Consider the following 17,022-nt stretch of genomic DNA (forward strand, 5'->3'; position numbering starts at 1 on the left):
AAGTGCCACACACCTCAAATACATGCACTTACACTCCTTGACATGCAATCGGTAGAGTTATTAGCGGTTGTCTGTGGAATGTTCTTCCACAATGAATGCACTGGGACACGCAAGTCATCAAGATCCGCTGCTGGCAGCTCCTTTTGAAATTACCAGTAAATGACGTTCTAGATTTGCTCAGTGGGAACAAGTCCAGAGATGCTCATAGAAGTATGTTTAGGCCACGCAAGCTGCACACAATAACTGAGCAGCATGCAGCCTGTCATTGTTGTTTTGAAAGAACGTTCTTAAGATACTTTGGAGAAATTGTTGCAAGATGAATCCATTCTGTACGGTAAGTTAAATTAGACAGTGTCTCCCAGTGTCTCCCAGTGAGTACATTTGGGACATCAGTAGTATTTAACTGCAATGGGTGCAACCAGACAGACATTAATAACCTCATTGCTAGCATGCCAATGTATGCACGTTCAGGGATTTCTGTACGTGGTGCTCATTATCAATATTAAACCAAAATGTTTTCAAAATCTTTCTATTTTATCATTATTTGCGTATCATTAACATGTCTATCGATCCTGTGATTTCTATTGTTCCACAACAACGGGAAGGGAACTTGAAGAGGTAGGTATTGGATGGGCTGATCTGACAAAATTCCTGTTAAATTCGATTCACAGTGAAGTTATACTCTGTGAATTGACTGTCCCCTAGTATACTCTGGACCTCAGAGCATAATTGACTTAAGATGTAAAAACGTAATGTAATGTAAAAAATCAGTGCTGCTCATTGCCTGCCATCTGGCTCTCAGAGCCACCTGTCTTATTTACTGCCACAAGCAGCATCTTCCGACTTGTTCACTCTAGCCCAGGACTTATATCAATGATCATGCCTCAGAGGTCATTACCCATCGAACGTCCATGACATCAAATCCTGGTCATGGCCAGATGTCTCAGACTAGAGTGAACAGATCCTGATTAAAAAGCAGCATGATTTTTATATATTATTATTTTAATGTAATATTTAATGCCTAGGAAGAATTGCTGTTTAATTAGCATATGTATTTTGTAATTACGTTTTCATTTTAACAGTTGCGCTAAAATGAAAAATATGTATTTATCTGGAAACATATTGGAACAGAAATGTTTTTGTATATTGTAGTTATTTCATTTTTTTATTAAATAATGTTAAAATATTATGTACATGTAGTGTTATTACAATTTTAAGTCTATGCATCATGAGTGTTTCCATTAGATGCTGTTGCCTAGACGTATATACTGTAACAAAAGTATTCTTTTGTCACAGACTCTTGTGATATGTTTCAGCATTGCTTTACTTCAGCTGTATTGAAAAACATGATTGTCAATGCTTTCCAAAGCAAAGGCATCTCACAAAGAAATACTGCAGCCTTGCAGCGCTGGAGTCCTGGGTTCTAATCCCACCTTGGACAACATCTGCAAGGAGTTTGTATTTTCTGCACGTGTTTGCGTGGGTCTCCTCCGGGCACTCCGGTTTCCTCCCACATTTCAAAGACATACTGATAGGTAATTTAGATTGTTAGCCCCATCGGGGACAGCGATGATAATGTGTGCAAACTGTAAAGCGCTTGCGGAATATGTTAGCGCTATATAAAGATTATTATTATTATTCTGTGAAGTATTTATTTTAGTGCTGAAGCAATGGGGGAAGTTTGCAGCTGGATGAGATACAGTTACATTCCGCAAGATCTAACATTCAGCTACAGTATGTTGAATGTGTACAGATTGTCCTGGCAATTGGATATACACTCCTGAACAGAGAAATTACAAAACCAAGAAGAAAAAGTCATGGAACTTTGAAAATCTTAGGCATTTAGATAAGAATTTGGCAAATTTATTGTTTTAAATTGAATTTTACTTGAATTTTTTGTAATTAATCCCACGGCAAATGCAGTAAGATGGTGATTGGATGGCCCTCACTTTGCTGAACCATAGAGGACCAGCTGAAAAGTAAAAAAAATGGAATAAATAATACCTCACAGCTCACCATCAAAAATCTCCGCTGTATGCTTTACACCTTCCTTGCCTTAACTTTTTAACATCACCTTTTGCTCAAACACCGGGCCTCTTCATTCTAGGCTTGGTTCACCAGCAGTGACCAGGCTTGGAACCTCATTGCATATGTGCCTCGTAAGGTTGCTGAGATGTTGTGATGTAAGAACACATGTCGCAACCTTATAATGTGCACTCTCGGCCAGGACTTTTAGCCATGTCTAGAACCAGGATGTCCCTGAGGATGCATATCAATGTCCCAGGCCTAGCCACAGCTGGAAGTACAGGTCTATCATAGAGATATCTGTTGTGAATTCTGTTGTCGGGCTCCCTCCTGTGGTCATGAATGGTACTTTTGCTGTTTCTGTCCATTGACTTCCTCTGGTGGGTGTTTCTGAGTTTCCTTCCACAGGTGACGAGGTTAATTCGTTAGCTGGCTGCTCTATTTAGCTCCACTTGGATCTTTGCTCCATGCCACCTGTCAATGTTCCAGTATTGGTCTAGTTCACTCCTGGATCGTTCTTGTGACCTGTCTTCCCAGTAGAAGTTAAGTTCCCGCTTGTTTTTCTTTGGTTTGCTATTTTTCTGTCCAGCTTGCTATTTTTATTGTTGTCTTGCTTGCTTGAAGCTCTGGGACGCAGAAGGAGCGCCTCCGCACCGTGAGTTGGTGCGGAGGGTCTTTTTGCACCCTCTGCGTGGTCTTTTTGTAGGTTTTTGTGCTGACCGCAAAGCAACCTTTCCTATCCTCAGTCTGTTCAGTTAGTCGGGCCTCACTTTGCTAAATCTATTTCATCTCTGTGTTTGTATTTTCATCTTTACTCACAGTCATTATATGTGGGGGGCTGCCTTTTCCTTTGGGGAATTTCTCTGAGGCAAGGTAGGCTTTATTTTTCTATCTTCAGGGCTAGCTATTTCCTTAGGCTGTGCCGAGTTGCATAGGGAGCGTTAGGAGCAATCCACGGCTATTTCTAGTGTGCGTGATAGGATTAGGGATTGCGGTCAGCAGAGTTCCCACGTCCCAGAGCTCGTCCTTATTATCAGTAACTATCAGGTCATTCAGTGTGCTCTTAACCACCAGGTCCATTATTGTCCTGCCCACCAGGTCATAACAGATATCCAAGGATTCCGCGTATGGTAGTAAGAAGAGGCACTGACGACCGTCGTGGACAGTGATCAGCGTAGGCGAGCAGCGAGATAAGTATTAGCTGTTTTTCTACATCTTATGTTTATTATGCTACGGGGTCTTTCTACAACCCATAATATAACAAGGGACTTTCAATTCCCAGAAATTAATCTGACTGACTGGAGTAATGCATTCCAGAGAACTGGTGCAGCACCAGAAAGTTATTTTAGATGAAACTAAGAAAAACTACATTTCAATGTGTTATTTAGCTTCTTTTATCAATTTTACATGTTGTTACACCTATTATTAAACACCTTCTTCTCCACGGTATTCACGGTGGAAAATGAAATGCTAGGTGAAATCCCAAGAAACAATGAAAACCCTATATTAAGGGTCACCAATCTAACCCAAGAAGAGGTGCGAAATCGGCTAAATCAGATTAAAATAGATAAATCTCCGGGTCCGGATGGCATACACCCACGAGTACTAAGAGAACTAAGTAATGTAATAGATAAACCATTATTTCTTATTTTTAGGGACTCTATAGCGACAGGGTCTGTTCCGCAGGATTGGCGCATAGCAAATGTGGTGCCAATATTCAAAAAGGGCTCTAAAAGTGAACCTGGAAATTATAGGCCAGTAAGTCTAACCTCTATTGTTGGTAAAATATTTGAAGGGTTTCTGAGGGATGTTATTCTGGATTATCTCAATGAGAATAACTGTTTAACTCCATATCAGCATGGGTTTATGAGAAATCGCTCCTGTCAAACCAAGCTAATCAGTTTTTATGAAGAGGTAAGCTATAGGCTGGACCACGGTGAGTCATTGGACGTGGTATATCTCGATTTTTCCAAGGCGTTTGATACCGTGCCGCACAAGAGGTTGGTACACAAAATGAGAATGCTTGGTCTGGGGGAAATTGTGTGTAAATGGGTTAGTAACTGGCTTAGTGATAGAAAGCAGAGGGTGGTTATAAATGGTATAGTCTCTAACTGGGTCGTTGTGACCAGTGGGGTACTGCAGGGGTCAGTATTGGGACCTGTTCTCTTCAACATATTCATTAATGATCTGGTAGAAGGTTTACACAGTAAAATATCGATATTTGCAGATGATACAAAACTATGTAAAGCAGTTAACACAAGAGAAGATAGCATTCTGCTACAGATGGATCTGGATAAGTTGGAAACTTGGTCTGAAAGGTGGCAGATGAGGTTTAACAATGATAAATGTAAGGTTATACACATGGGAAGAAGGAATCAATGTCACCATTACACACTGAATGGGAAACCACTGTGTAAATCTGACAGGGAGAAGGACTTGGGGATCCTAGTTAATGATAAACTTACCTGGAGCAGCCAGTGCCAGGCAGCAGCTGCCAAGGCAAACAGGATCATGGGGTGCATTAAAAGAGGTCTGGATACACATGATGAGAGCATTATACTGCCTCTGTACAAATCCCTAGTTAGACCGCACATGGAGTACTGTGTCCAGTTTTGGGCACCGGTGCTCAGGAAGGATATAATGGAACTAGAGAGAGTACAAAGGAGGGCAACAAAATTAATAAAGGGGATGGGAGAACTACAATACCCAGATAGATTAGCGAAATTAGGATTATTTAGTCTAGAAAAAAGACGACTGAGGGGCGATCTAATAACCATGTATAAGTATATAAGGGGACAATACAAATATCTCGCTGAGGATCTGTTTATACCAAGGAAGGTGACGGGCACAAGGGGGCATTCTTTGCGTCTGGAGGAGAGAAGGTTTTTCCACCAACATAGAAGAGGATTCTTTACTGTTTGGGCAGTGAGAATCTGGAATTGCTTGCCTGAGGAGGTGGTGATGGCGAACTCAGTCGAGGGGTTCAAGAGAGGCCTGGATGTCTTCCTGGAGCAGAACAATATTGTATCATACAATTAGGTTCTGTAGAAGGACGTAGATCTGGGGATTTATTATGATGGAATATAGGCTGAACTGGATGGACAAATGTCTTTTTTCGGCCTTACTAACTATGTTACTATGTTACTATGTTACACCTAAATTAATATTGCATAATAAAACAGCAAAAATAATATAATACATAGATATATAGGAAAATAATTACTTAGTTTGGATAAAAACAATGCTGTAGCATATAACAAGATGCAAGTTAGAAGGATGTGACTAAATAAAACAAAATGAATAAAGTGCATAAAATATTAAAAGGTTTGTCTCTGTGTCATTTTGTAGCTTAAAATGTTATTGATATTTGTAATGTTAGTAGAGAGCCAGTCCGCAAAATGTGTGTCTCTGTTGCCACATATTAGAAGTGCATTAGTGTCCAGTAATTGTGACATATTCAGTGACTTTAGGAGACATAAAACCGTTCCAAGATGTTCATTGTACATTTATCGTTGAGCCTCTAATAGCACAATAAAACTGCTCTATGTGGACATTCCCTAAGACAACCTTAAATGTTTACTTCTGAAGCAAGAAAGTACTGGATGTTCTGCCTTTTTCACTAGGGCACATTGTAAAATAAATATAAATATTATTATAGTTGGATGAACTGGAAATATTGTCCTAAAAATGTGTTTTTTCGCATACCATCACACGTATTTCATCCAGTGATGTCTGCAACAACTATCATACTTTTATTTTGCCTCTAAAAATAAATAAATAAAGTATACATTTAAATCTAGACTTGCTATTTCCTTGATAAGTTAGTGATAAATGTTAAATCCAGCATGAGAATTATCATTATTTCAAGATTTTCCATAAAATTAAAAGTGCATATGTGGCCTAACAGTTACTCAAACATCATTGTATCAGAGAAATTCTTGGCTTATTTCATCATAGTATGCCCAATTTTAATTTTTTTCATTTTAGTTGTTGATTATAGCCAATTTCATATTCAGGAATTGCGCCATTGTTAGAAAATGTGGTGGTCAGTACAGTGGTGAAGAATCTGACACACAACAGCTAATGTATCATTTATGTCTATCTCCTCATTCTTAGGTCTCGCTAAGACGAGCTTATGACTCGAATGAATGTTGTTTGATGTTTTATCAGATAACAGTTGGAACTATGTTATACTATGGGTCAGTGCAGATCCGCAATTGTTTTCTCAGGCTGTAACAGCCTGAAGAAAAAATTGCATCATGCTACGACTGGATCAGTAAATCGGATGTGATGTTTGTATGATTAAAATGGCCAACTAGTAGTGATGAGCAAACCCGTGGATGTTTAGGTTTGCCGGGTTCAGGTGGACAGAGCATGGTGCACAGTACCCCTACAAAAGCAGCTGACAAATTTCACCCACAGAGCATGGGGCACAGTACCCCACAGCTCCAAAGCATCAGCTCCCGTAGCGTATGTTACAAATCACGCCAATGAAAAGCTGGTAGTACCATCTTGGACCGAGCTGGCAGTCTGCAGTGTGGCATGATAACGGAAGTTAGAAATGTCGCCCACAAAGCATGTTTCCACATTTCCTTCACAGAAGCTGATAATAAATTTCACCCACAGAGCATGTCTCCACATTTATCCCACAGAAGCTGATAGCAAATTTCACCCACAGAGAATGCTTTCACATTTCCCTAAGAAAGCTGATTAAAAATTTCACACCAAGACAATGCGGCACAGTCCCCCCACAGACTGAGTACACACACAGTAGCTTAAAGGCACAGTACTCCCATAGATATGGGTTAAATAATACACAGAGGCTTTTGGCAAAGTACTTCCATAGATACAGTTGTATATTCACAGAGGGCCCTGTAGGTTTGGATTTATTTTTACCTTAATAATAATAAAGACCTTCATTTTAAAACTGCATTTTGTGTTTATTTGCATTATTTTTGTCTAAATTTAAATTTGTTTGGTGAGCTGAAACATTTAAGTGTGACAAACATGCAAAAGGGAGAGGCAAAACTTTTTCACACAACTGTATGAATTTATTACTTATTTATTTTACTCATTCTTATAGCACCATTAATTCCACAGTGCTTTTCAGACATTATTGGCAATGTCCCTTTGCAGCTCACTATCTAAATTCCCCATCAGTATGTCTTTGGAGTGTGGTAGAAAACTGGAGTTTCACAGAGAGAACATACAAACTCCTTGCAGATGTTGTGCTTGGTTGAATTTGAACCTTGAACCCCAGAGCTGCAAGGCTGCAGTGCTGACCGTGCTGCCCTGCCTCTTCCACCTATGTGTTAAATATACAGTGGGGCAAAAAAGTATTTAGTCAGTCAGCAATAGTGCAAGTTCCACCACTTAAAAAGATGAGAGGCGTCTGTAATTTACATCATAGGTAGACCTCAACTATGGGAGACAAACTGAGAAAAAAAAATCCAGAAAATCACATTGTCTGTTTTTTTATCATTTTTTTTTGCATATTATGGTGGAAAATAAGTATTTGGTCAGAAACAAACAATCAAGATTTCTGGCTCTCACAGACCTGTAACTTCTTCTTTAAGAGTATCATCTTTCCTCCACTCATTACCTGTAGTAATGGCACCTGTTTAAACTTGTTATCAGTATAAAAAGACACCTGTGCACACCCTCAAACAGTCTGACTCCAAACTCCACTATGGTGAAGACCAAAGAGCTGTCAAAGGACACCAGAAACAACATTGTAGCCCTGCACCAGGCTGGGAAGACTGAATCTGCAATAGCCAACCAGCTTGGAGTGAAGAAATCAACAGTGGGAGCAATAATTAGAAAATGGAAGACATACAAGACCACTGATAATCTCCCTCGATCTGGGGCTCCACGCAAAATCCCACCCCGTGGGGTCAGAATGATCACAAGAACGGTGAGCAAAAATCCCAGAACCACGCGGGGGGACCTAGTGAATGAACCTCAGAGATCTGGGACCAATGTAACAAGGCCTACCATAAGTAACACACTACGCCACCATGGACTCAGATCCTGCAGTGCCAGACGTGTCCCACTGCTTAAGCCAGTACATGTCCGGGCCCGTCTGAAGTTTGCTAGAGAGCATTTGGATGATCCAGAGGAGTTTTGGGAGAATGTCCTATGGTCTGATGAAACCAAACTGGAACTGTTTGGTAGAAACACAACTTGTCGTGTTTGGAGGAAAAAGAATACCGAGTTGCATCCATCAAACACCATACCTACTGTAAAGCATGGTGGTGGAAACATCATGCTTTGGGGCTGTTTCTCTGCAAAGGGGCCAGGACGACTGATCCGGGTACATGAAGGAATGAATGGGGCCATGTATCATGAGATTTTGAGTGCAAACCTCCTTCCATCAGCAAGGGCATTGAAGATGAAACGTAGCTGAGTCTTTCAACATGACAATGATCCAAAGCACACCGCCAGGGCAACGAAGGAGTGGCTTCGTAAGAAGCATTTCAAGGTCCTGGAGTGGCCTAGCCAGTTTCCAGATCTCAACCCTATAGAAAACCTTTGGAGGGAGTTGAAAGTCCGTGTTGCCAAGCGAAAAGCCAAAAACATCACTGCTCTAGAGGAGATCTGCATGGAGGAATGGGCCAACATACCAACAACAGTGTGTGGCAACCTTGTGAAGACTTACAGAAAACGTTTGACCTCTGTCATTGCCAACAAAGGATATATTACAAAGTATTGAGATGAAATTTTGTTTCTGACCAAATACTTATTTTCCACCATAATATGCAAATAAAATATAAAAAAAACAGACAATGTGATTTTCTGGATTTTTTTTATTATGTAACTCACTTAAACCAACCTAGAATTTACAACTCTAAAACTAGCTATGTAGATCCGTGAGGCATAGGTTTAAGTGGAAGAAGAGGTGTATGTGGTGATATGGGTGGAAGAGGCAAGGAAGCAGTAATCCAACACTGTTTCTTTCTTTTTTTTTTCTAGGGAACTGACTTCAAGGAATATAGAATGATCCCCCTTCTTTTTCCCATAATATTTAGTAATGTTTAAAATTAATGTTATGTCAAATGATTGAGAAATATATTATAATGATGTACAATGATTGAACGCTAAATTGTGGTAAAGTATGTCTTTAGAAAACAATAAAAAGTTCATGGTTAAAAAAAGGAATATAGAAAGAACCCAAAATAAATTAAGCTACAATATGGGGGTGGATGTCCAACTGTAGCAGAAAGTGGGCATAGCGGTGTAGCTGGAAACGGCAGAGGAGGAAACACAGAAAAAAGATATATTCAGCTCACCCTTTAGATGAATTTCCTTATGACTCCAAGAAATCTTGAGCATGGATTCGCGTCTCTGCCAGACGCCTAAAGATGCATATGTGGAAAAAAGGGAATCCAGCTCCAAGAGTTAAAATCATTTAACTTTAATAGTATTCATTTTAAATGGAAATAGGCTGTAAGACATACAAAAATCAGGTATACCGGAAGGAGAGTGCCTGTCTAAACTGTTTGCGTTTCGAACACAGAAGTGGCCTTAGTCTCAGTTAGCTCTGACCAGGAATAGCACCAACTTATACAAAGACATAACAGGTGTGGAAAGAAAAAAACACCCTCAACAAGTGGAAAAAAAAATGGAAGGATAAGTGCACTGTGATAAATACTATGCTGAGCACAACGTGGTACCAGAGGTGTTGGCATTAACCAATTCGAGTCTTACTCACCGAAGTCTGATGTTAGACGTAGTGCCAGAGGTACCAAGGATCCGAGCGCCCAGAAAAAGAGTCCGGCACATGAGACGCTGATCCTGAGGAAGAAGTACTGGGTGAGGAGGCCAGCGCCAGGTGGCAGCAGCCAAACAGGAAGGCGGTGAGTCGGCGTGGAAACCAGTAAGGCCCCGGCCGGTGGCATCCGTGGAGACAGTGAAGGAAAAGAAAAAATGGCCGATGGGAGCGCTCCCTGATGAAGAAGGACTGCGTTCCTTCGAAACACGTCGGTTGTTTGCTTGGTCCCAGTGTTGCTCCACGCTTTTTGTGACGTCACACAGTGAGCGCTCCCGTCGGCCATTTTTTCTTTTCCTTCACTGTCTCCAAGGACACCACTGGCCAGGGCGTTCCTGGTTTCCACGCCGACTCACCGCCTTCCCGTTTGGCTGCTGCTACCTGGCGCTGGCCTCCTCACCCAGTAATTGTTCCTCAGGATCAGCGTCTCATGTGCCGGACTCTTTTTCTGGGTGCTTGGATCCTTGGTACCTCTGGCACTACGTCTAACATCAGACTTCGGTGAGTCAGACTCATACTGGTTAATGTCAACACCTCTGGTACCACGTTGTGCTCAGCATAGTATTTATGACAGTGCACTTATCCCTCCATTTTTTTTCCATTATATGTAGCAGGGACTCAGCGGGGAGTTTATTAATAGGGGTAACTTTGGTATACTCCACCTGTTGGTATATTGATTCCTCAGCACAGATAATTCCCTTTAGCGCGGTATCATCGTGTTTTACTAATGTTGCTTACTTACATTGACAGCCCTGGCATCTGGCTGTTTTGATACCAGCAGCAAAGGGTATCTTTTCTATTGGTAGCGCTGGTGTTTGCCTTTGTGATATACACCTTCAACAAATGTATGAGACAATGAATTAAATGTTAAAAACTGCTAATGCCAATGAAACAAACAAAGAACATTCAATAATGCAACATAATTTATTTTTTAAGGGTTAAACCTGATGGAACACGTATATTTACAAATATATCCAAAATACTTCTTTATATCACGTAATTTCATCTCTCTGTCCCAATCGAAATTAAACTTGAAAACTTGAAGGAACGTGGTTTTTCTATTGTAAACGGTAACAAAATGATTTGATAAATTAGAAATATTACATGCATTGGTTGTGAAATGTCATATAAATCTTCTCTTCCTCCGAACTGCACACATCACTAGTATGGCTTCCGCTCCATGTGGGATCTAGGATTTCATCATCCCCCACATTAACTTCCACCGACTCCTAAACCCTGCTCTCTTTGGACATGCAGGGTAACTGAGTTTTTAATCATCTGACATGGGCTGCGGCGGTCAACTGACCGTATGCCCTAGCTCTCCCATGTACTTATCCTCTAACTTAACAAGTGGTTGGTCATTGGTGCATTCAGTCTCTTCTACTTCTGGGGCAGGGGCAGATGGATTGGTTATGGATCCCCAGTAAGCGGAATCATCAAAAAGTAAAAAAAAAATGCTGCCTGGCTTGGGGCTCACATTGCTTTTCTGATTTGCAAGGGGGTGAGGTGGAAGCCAGATGACCATGGTTCTCAGGTACCAACTGTGCACTGGACCGGGTGGAAGATAATGCAAAGTAACTGGATCTACTTTCAGCCATCCAATCTAACACCTTTTCAACATCTTTTTGCCTCAAAATGCATGCATCTGTATTCGAACTTACAAACTCATAATGTCCTATCACCTGTCTGGACTCAGAAGAAGTTGTCGTATTTGGGCATGTAATAGGTACAGAATGATTAAGTCCTCTCCTTGCATCAGCTACACCACCACCATCAGCAGCCACACCAGCACCACCACAGCTAGCTCCACATCCTTTATTTGATGCTTTCCTCAGTTTTGGAAGCGCTGCTCACAAAGAGATGCCAGGAGATTAGATCTATTTATTTGTAACAGTACTAGAAAATACACAGCAGTCCTGAAAAATTGTTTCTTTGGCCTAGAAATGTCAACTAGATAGCTAATGCAAATTGTTTATTTCACAGACTTCTAAAAAACGCACACCAATCCAGAAAAAATGTATTTTGGACCTAGAAATAGCAACTAAATGGCTGATGCCAATATTTTTCCAAGACTACTAAGAAACACACAACAGTCCAGAAAAATTACTTTTTGGGCATAGAAATGGCAACAATAAGGCTGATGTGATATATTTATTTGAAAGACTTCTAGAAAACACACTTTGATCCAGAAAGATTATTTCTTTGACCTAGAAATGACAACTAGCCTGTTGATGCCAATTAATCTAGTCCCCCAAAAAATATTAGAAATGGCAAAGAGATTGGAATATATTTATTTACAAAGCTACTAGAAAACACAAATTAGTCCTGAAAAATTATTTCTTTGCCGTACTAATGGCTACTAGAAAACACACCGTGGCCTAATGGAACAGTACTCCCACAAAGGGGGGTGCAGAGTACACAACAGCTTGTAGGACAGTAGTCTAATAGGCAGGGGTGTACAGAGTACACACAGCAGCTTTTAGCACAGTACTACCACAGATATGGGTTTCAGACTGCACAGAGCGTTTTTTTGCAGAGTACGCAGACACTATCTGTCTCTCCCTACTGCTTTGTCCTATCCCTACAATAATTAGGGCATAATGGCAGCGGCACTCATTATCTGGCCGTTTTACAGGCCTTGTTCATGTGGTGCGTTGGCCAATCTCAGCCATGCCAATAATTGGTATGGCTGTGATGGCTCCAGAAAGTGCTTGCAGTCTAAAAACATGTTGATTGGTTGCGCTGCAGACTTTCAACAAGCTTTATTAGATTTGTTAACCCGAACAGAAAAATGGACGTGCACTAAAAAGTCTGGTTCGGACCCTGAACTTTCCTACCGATTAGCTCCTCCTTAGAAGCAACGGGTCATTATAGGCATGAGCATCAGCAGGGTGCCAAAAGTGGGTAGGTGGCCCTCAAAATCGACCCTTAATATATTATGAGAGGCTCCATTACCTGGCATCTGTTATAGATCTTTGTACGTAATTTGTTGGTTTTGTTCCTTATGTGAAATATTGATGTATTTTTTAAAAAACTTGGGAGGAATAACACAATGTTGGCCTTTGCAGAAAAGAATCCAACATTCGAGAGGGGATACTGCCTTGTTGTTGATCCTGATGGGGACTTTTCAGAGCAGCAGCATCTGCACAATCAGACTCAGCACCCACCTTAGCAGCAGAACAGTCACGTGATGTGGATGAGCACTGAAGGAGCAGCAGCCCTATTCTGCCTTTAGATATTTCCCCTTAGTCTGCACCCATCTCCCATCGAGCCAGGCAAAGGAGGGATCTCCTCAACACCACTATAAGTTGCGAAATAGTTAAAAAACCTGTATCTATCTAGTGTGCACTGCTAATGGTGATGGGGAGGAGGCCTTTGCTAGGAGACTGGCCAGCTACTTGTGGGAAATTCTTCTTGCTATAAGGCTGCATGCCAGGTCCGCTACAAACATCATGTTAGATGCCCACATCCCAACTAATGACTCCAAGGTGTAATTTTAATTTAGTGAAGGTGGCTGCTATCTAGCGCTAACCACCACTGCACGCCTCACACTATGAAGCAATAGCCTCCAACAGTACAGCAGCCACTTCCATGACAACAAGTGCCACCAACACAAGACACACAATCGCATCATCAACCAACAGTTGGGGGTTGCAGCCCATAGCTGTCCATTTTGCCATGCTGCTAATAAAAAATACAAGGGAACCCATGTCTTTTTTAAATTTATTTACAGCGCAGGTGGCAACTGATGAATTCTCCCATCAGCCACTGCCTGCTCTTCCTGTTATTAGCGGAAGCAGGAGTAGTAGTCTCATCAGCCGACACCTGTGACCTGAGATAAACCTTTTATCTTTGGTCAAAGCTGCGGGCTCATGCTGTCAGTGAGGGAGCCGTGGCTCTCTGACCGGTGGAAACGATCTTACCATTGATTAGAAGCAGTGTTTGCCGCGCTGTCATGCAAATGACAGAGTCGTAAACACGGGATATTTGGGCACTCTGTTTAAGTGAATGGTGTTCGGGATTTGGGTTCGGGTACTATTCTGGTGCCTAAGCTGAAATTTTTTTAACAGTTCAGCTGAACCTGCCGGATCCGAACATCCAGGGGTTCGCCTATCACTAATCCATAATCATTATTTATCTTATATTTTAAACCTACATCATCATAATACATTACACTGGACACACATTACTTTTACATATGAAGCCACACGACAGTATTCACAAGGCCTGTTTGTTGTCTTCAGGGATAGCAACAGGTTAAGACAGTCCACATCCCTACAGGACCTGGTCTCCTGGCGCTCGCATGACATAACAATGTAAATAAAGTCCTATAGCCACTCTCACTTCCATGGGACAGAACTGACATACGGAGGAAGTCAGTGAGCAGTAGCAGCACACACTTTTTCCAAATTACAGTTTCATATGAATTAAGTGAGAATAGACAGTGCTTCTTGTCTGCAGAGCTCTCATGACATTGTCTATGTGCAGAAGTCACAGGAATGTGAGTATAGCCTGTTGATATTTTACATGGAATATAGTGATAAAAAATGGGTTGCCTGATTAGTAGATCATCCCTTCAACTACATTGAATGCTAATCTCTTTTCAGGGTGGTTTATCAGTGATTTACTCGTATGTATATATGCAGGCTATGTGTGTACAAGTATTTCAGATATCCTTTGTAGTATACTTCTCTGTTTTCTTTATTTTGGTTTAAATTAAAGTAAAACATTGATGTTTAAAATAAATAGCACCAAATGCTTTTATTTTAAAGTACTAAGGAAAAAGTCTGACAACTTCCCAAAAGTATTTTTACAATTACTATAGAAGTACCTGAAAACTAGAAGTCTCTAAAGGACATAGAAATGTTGTAGTTGCACAACACCATTACCATTATTTGTGTAGCAAGGCCTTTCCCATTCAATTTTGACAACATATAAACCATGTTTCCAAAATATCAAGTACCTCCAACTATTTTGAATACATTAACCCCTTAATGACCGCCAATACGTCTTTTAACTGACCTGAGATATAAGAGAATAGCCTCCCCATACAGATGACAATCCAGCATCTGTTGGTTGTACACTATAGCTGACAACTTGCTGTACCAGCTACGATCAGTATTTGCACCATCTAAATCTGTTTAACCCCTTAGATGCTGCTGTCAATAGTGACTACATCATTATAAATGGTTAACAGAGTGTGGGGGCTTCTTCTTTGTCCCAATTGGTGCCCTCAGATCATGATTGTGTGGTCCTGATGTTTGCCATGGCAATTCATGGCCAAATAGCGGCCTTAGAGTCTGACGGCTGTAGTAATTTGTTTAGAAGTTAGAGACATTTAGGTGGTAAAAATACACATTTTCATTTCTGTCATGCCACTTTGCATTAATTCCTGTAAAGCACCTGAAGGGTTAATAACCTACCTGACTGCAGTTTTCAATATGTTTAGGGGTGCTGTTTTTAAAATGGTATCACGTTTGTGGGTTTCCCAATATATGGGACCCCTAAAGTCACTTCAAACATGGATAAGTCCCTAAAAAAATTAATTTATTAAATTTCTTTGAAAAAATGAAAAATTGCTACTACATTTTTAAACCTCCTAAAATGCTAACAAAATAAAATAATATTTTGCAAATGGCCCTGATGTAAAGCAGACATGTGGGAAATGTTATTTATTAATGGTTTGCTGTTGTATGACCATCTGGATTAAAGGGATAATCATTCAAATTTAGAAAATTGCTAATTTTTTAACATTTTTCTCAAATTTTTGATATTTTTTATAAATAAACACAAAAAATGTTGAACAAAATTTACTATTATCATAAAGTATAATGTGTCACGAAAAAACAATCTCAAAATCACTGGGATTTGTTGAAGCGTTGCAGAGTTATTACCACATAAAGTGACACTGGTCAGATTTCAAAAATTTGGCTCGGTCACTAAAGGGTTAAACAATTTTTTTTTTGGCCAAGGCAGATTGGTTCATTGGCTATGTCTTCTCTCACCCAGAGAATTTTCACATCTCGCAGAAACATAATTTTACTTAGATGGAAGCATAATATTTTGTCCTGCTAATAAAACTTGATGTACACAGATGGCAAAAGAAATAGCTGCAACTAATAATAGGACATTTGTAATGATCCCACCCCTTCATGCTGAGCTATCTGTGTAGTGATGGACAGTTCCGTTGTCCTGTCTGGTGCAGGAGCGTTTTGAGCTGTCTGTTACTGACAGCTCAGCCATTCAATCTGAGACAGGGAGGTTTTGAGCTCTTGTCAGGTGTTCCAGATTCTCATGATTGTTCCGCTATTTAACTGAGCAGGCAGTCCTTGATAGCTGTCAGCCATAGCATCAGCTAAAGGTGGTTGTGTTAGTCTGTGTCTTGTATTCTGTTTGTGATATACTGCTGCCTGACCTTGGACCTCATTCTGATCATCCATCTTTTTAACCCCTTTGCTCTGATCCGCTATCCTCCTCTCCTTGTATTTTGAACTCGAACCTGACTACAACTTTGTCTTTTCCCTCTGTTTATGACTTACCCTCCTCGAATATCCAGACTTATGGCTTGACCATGAAAAGTGGCTCACAGTCAAAACATTCAGTTAATATGTAATTGGTGATACCTCTTGTGTCCATACACAGGGGAACAATTTGAAAAAAAAATTCTGTTGAGTTAGGTTTTTGAGCTGATTTATACTAAAATTGGCATGCTGATTCCAAAAATGTAGTCAGTTTTTTTCTAGCACGTCAAGTTTTTCCTACACAACTTACCTGCCAGAGAAGCACAGTTGCACTGATATCTGTAATAAGACTTGTTATCTGATTACAATTCGACTCATATAGAGCTACGTGGCAACTTGTAAGAGTAGTCACAACTTTGTCATGCCTATTTCTTATATATTTCATTTTTTGTTCATATTTGTACTATTTAAAAAAAAAAACACTTTTTAGGTACAGTAGTTTACATATTTTTGAGAAGACAAAAATCCTATAGTTCAAAAACTTGACGTGATAGAGAAAAACTGAGATCATTTCTGGATTCAGCATCCAAAAATTAATTAAGAACAGTTGTCGGACCTAGCTCTTAAAAAATTGTGTTCCCCAGTGTATTGACATCTTTCTTGTCTTTCTCTTCCTATGAAGTTTCTTACAGTGCTAAACTCCATTATGACTTCCATTGAATGCGCCCTTTTCAATTCACTTCCAGCCAATGTTAATAAAAATATAAT

This window comes from Ranitomeya imitator, chromosome 1, assembly GCF_032444005.1.
Source record: "Ranitomeya imitator isolate aRanImi1 chromosome 1, aRanImi1.pri, whole genome shotgun sequence".
Taxonomy (NCBI): Eukaryota; Metazoa; Chordata; class Amphibia; order Anura; family Dendrobatidae; genus Ranitomeya; species Ranitomeya imitator.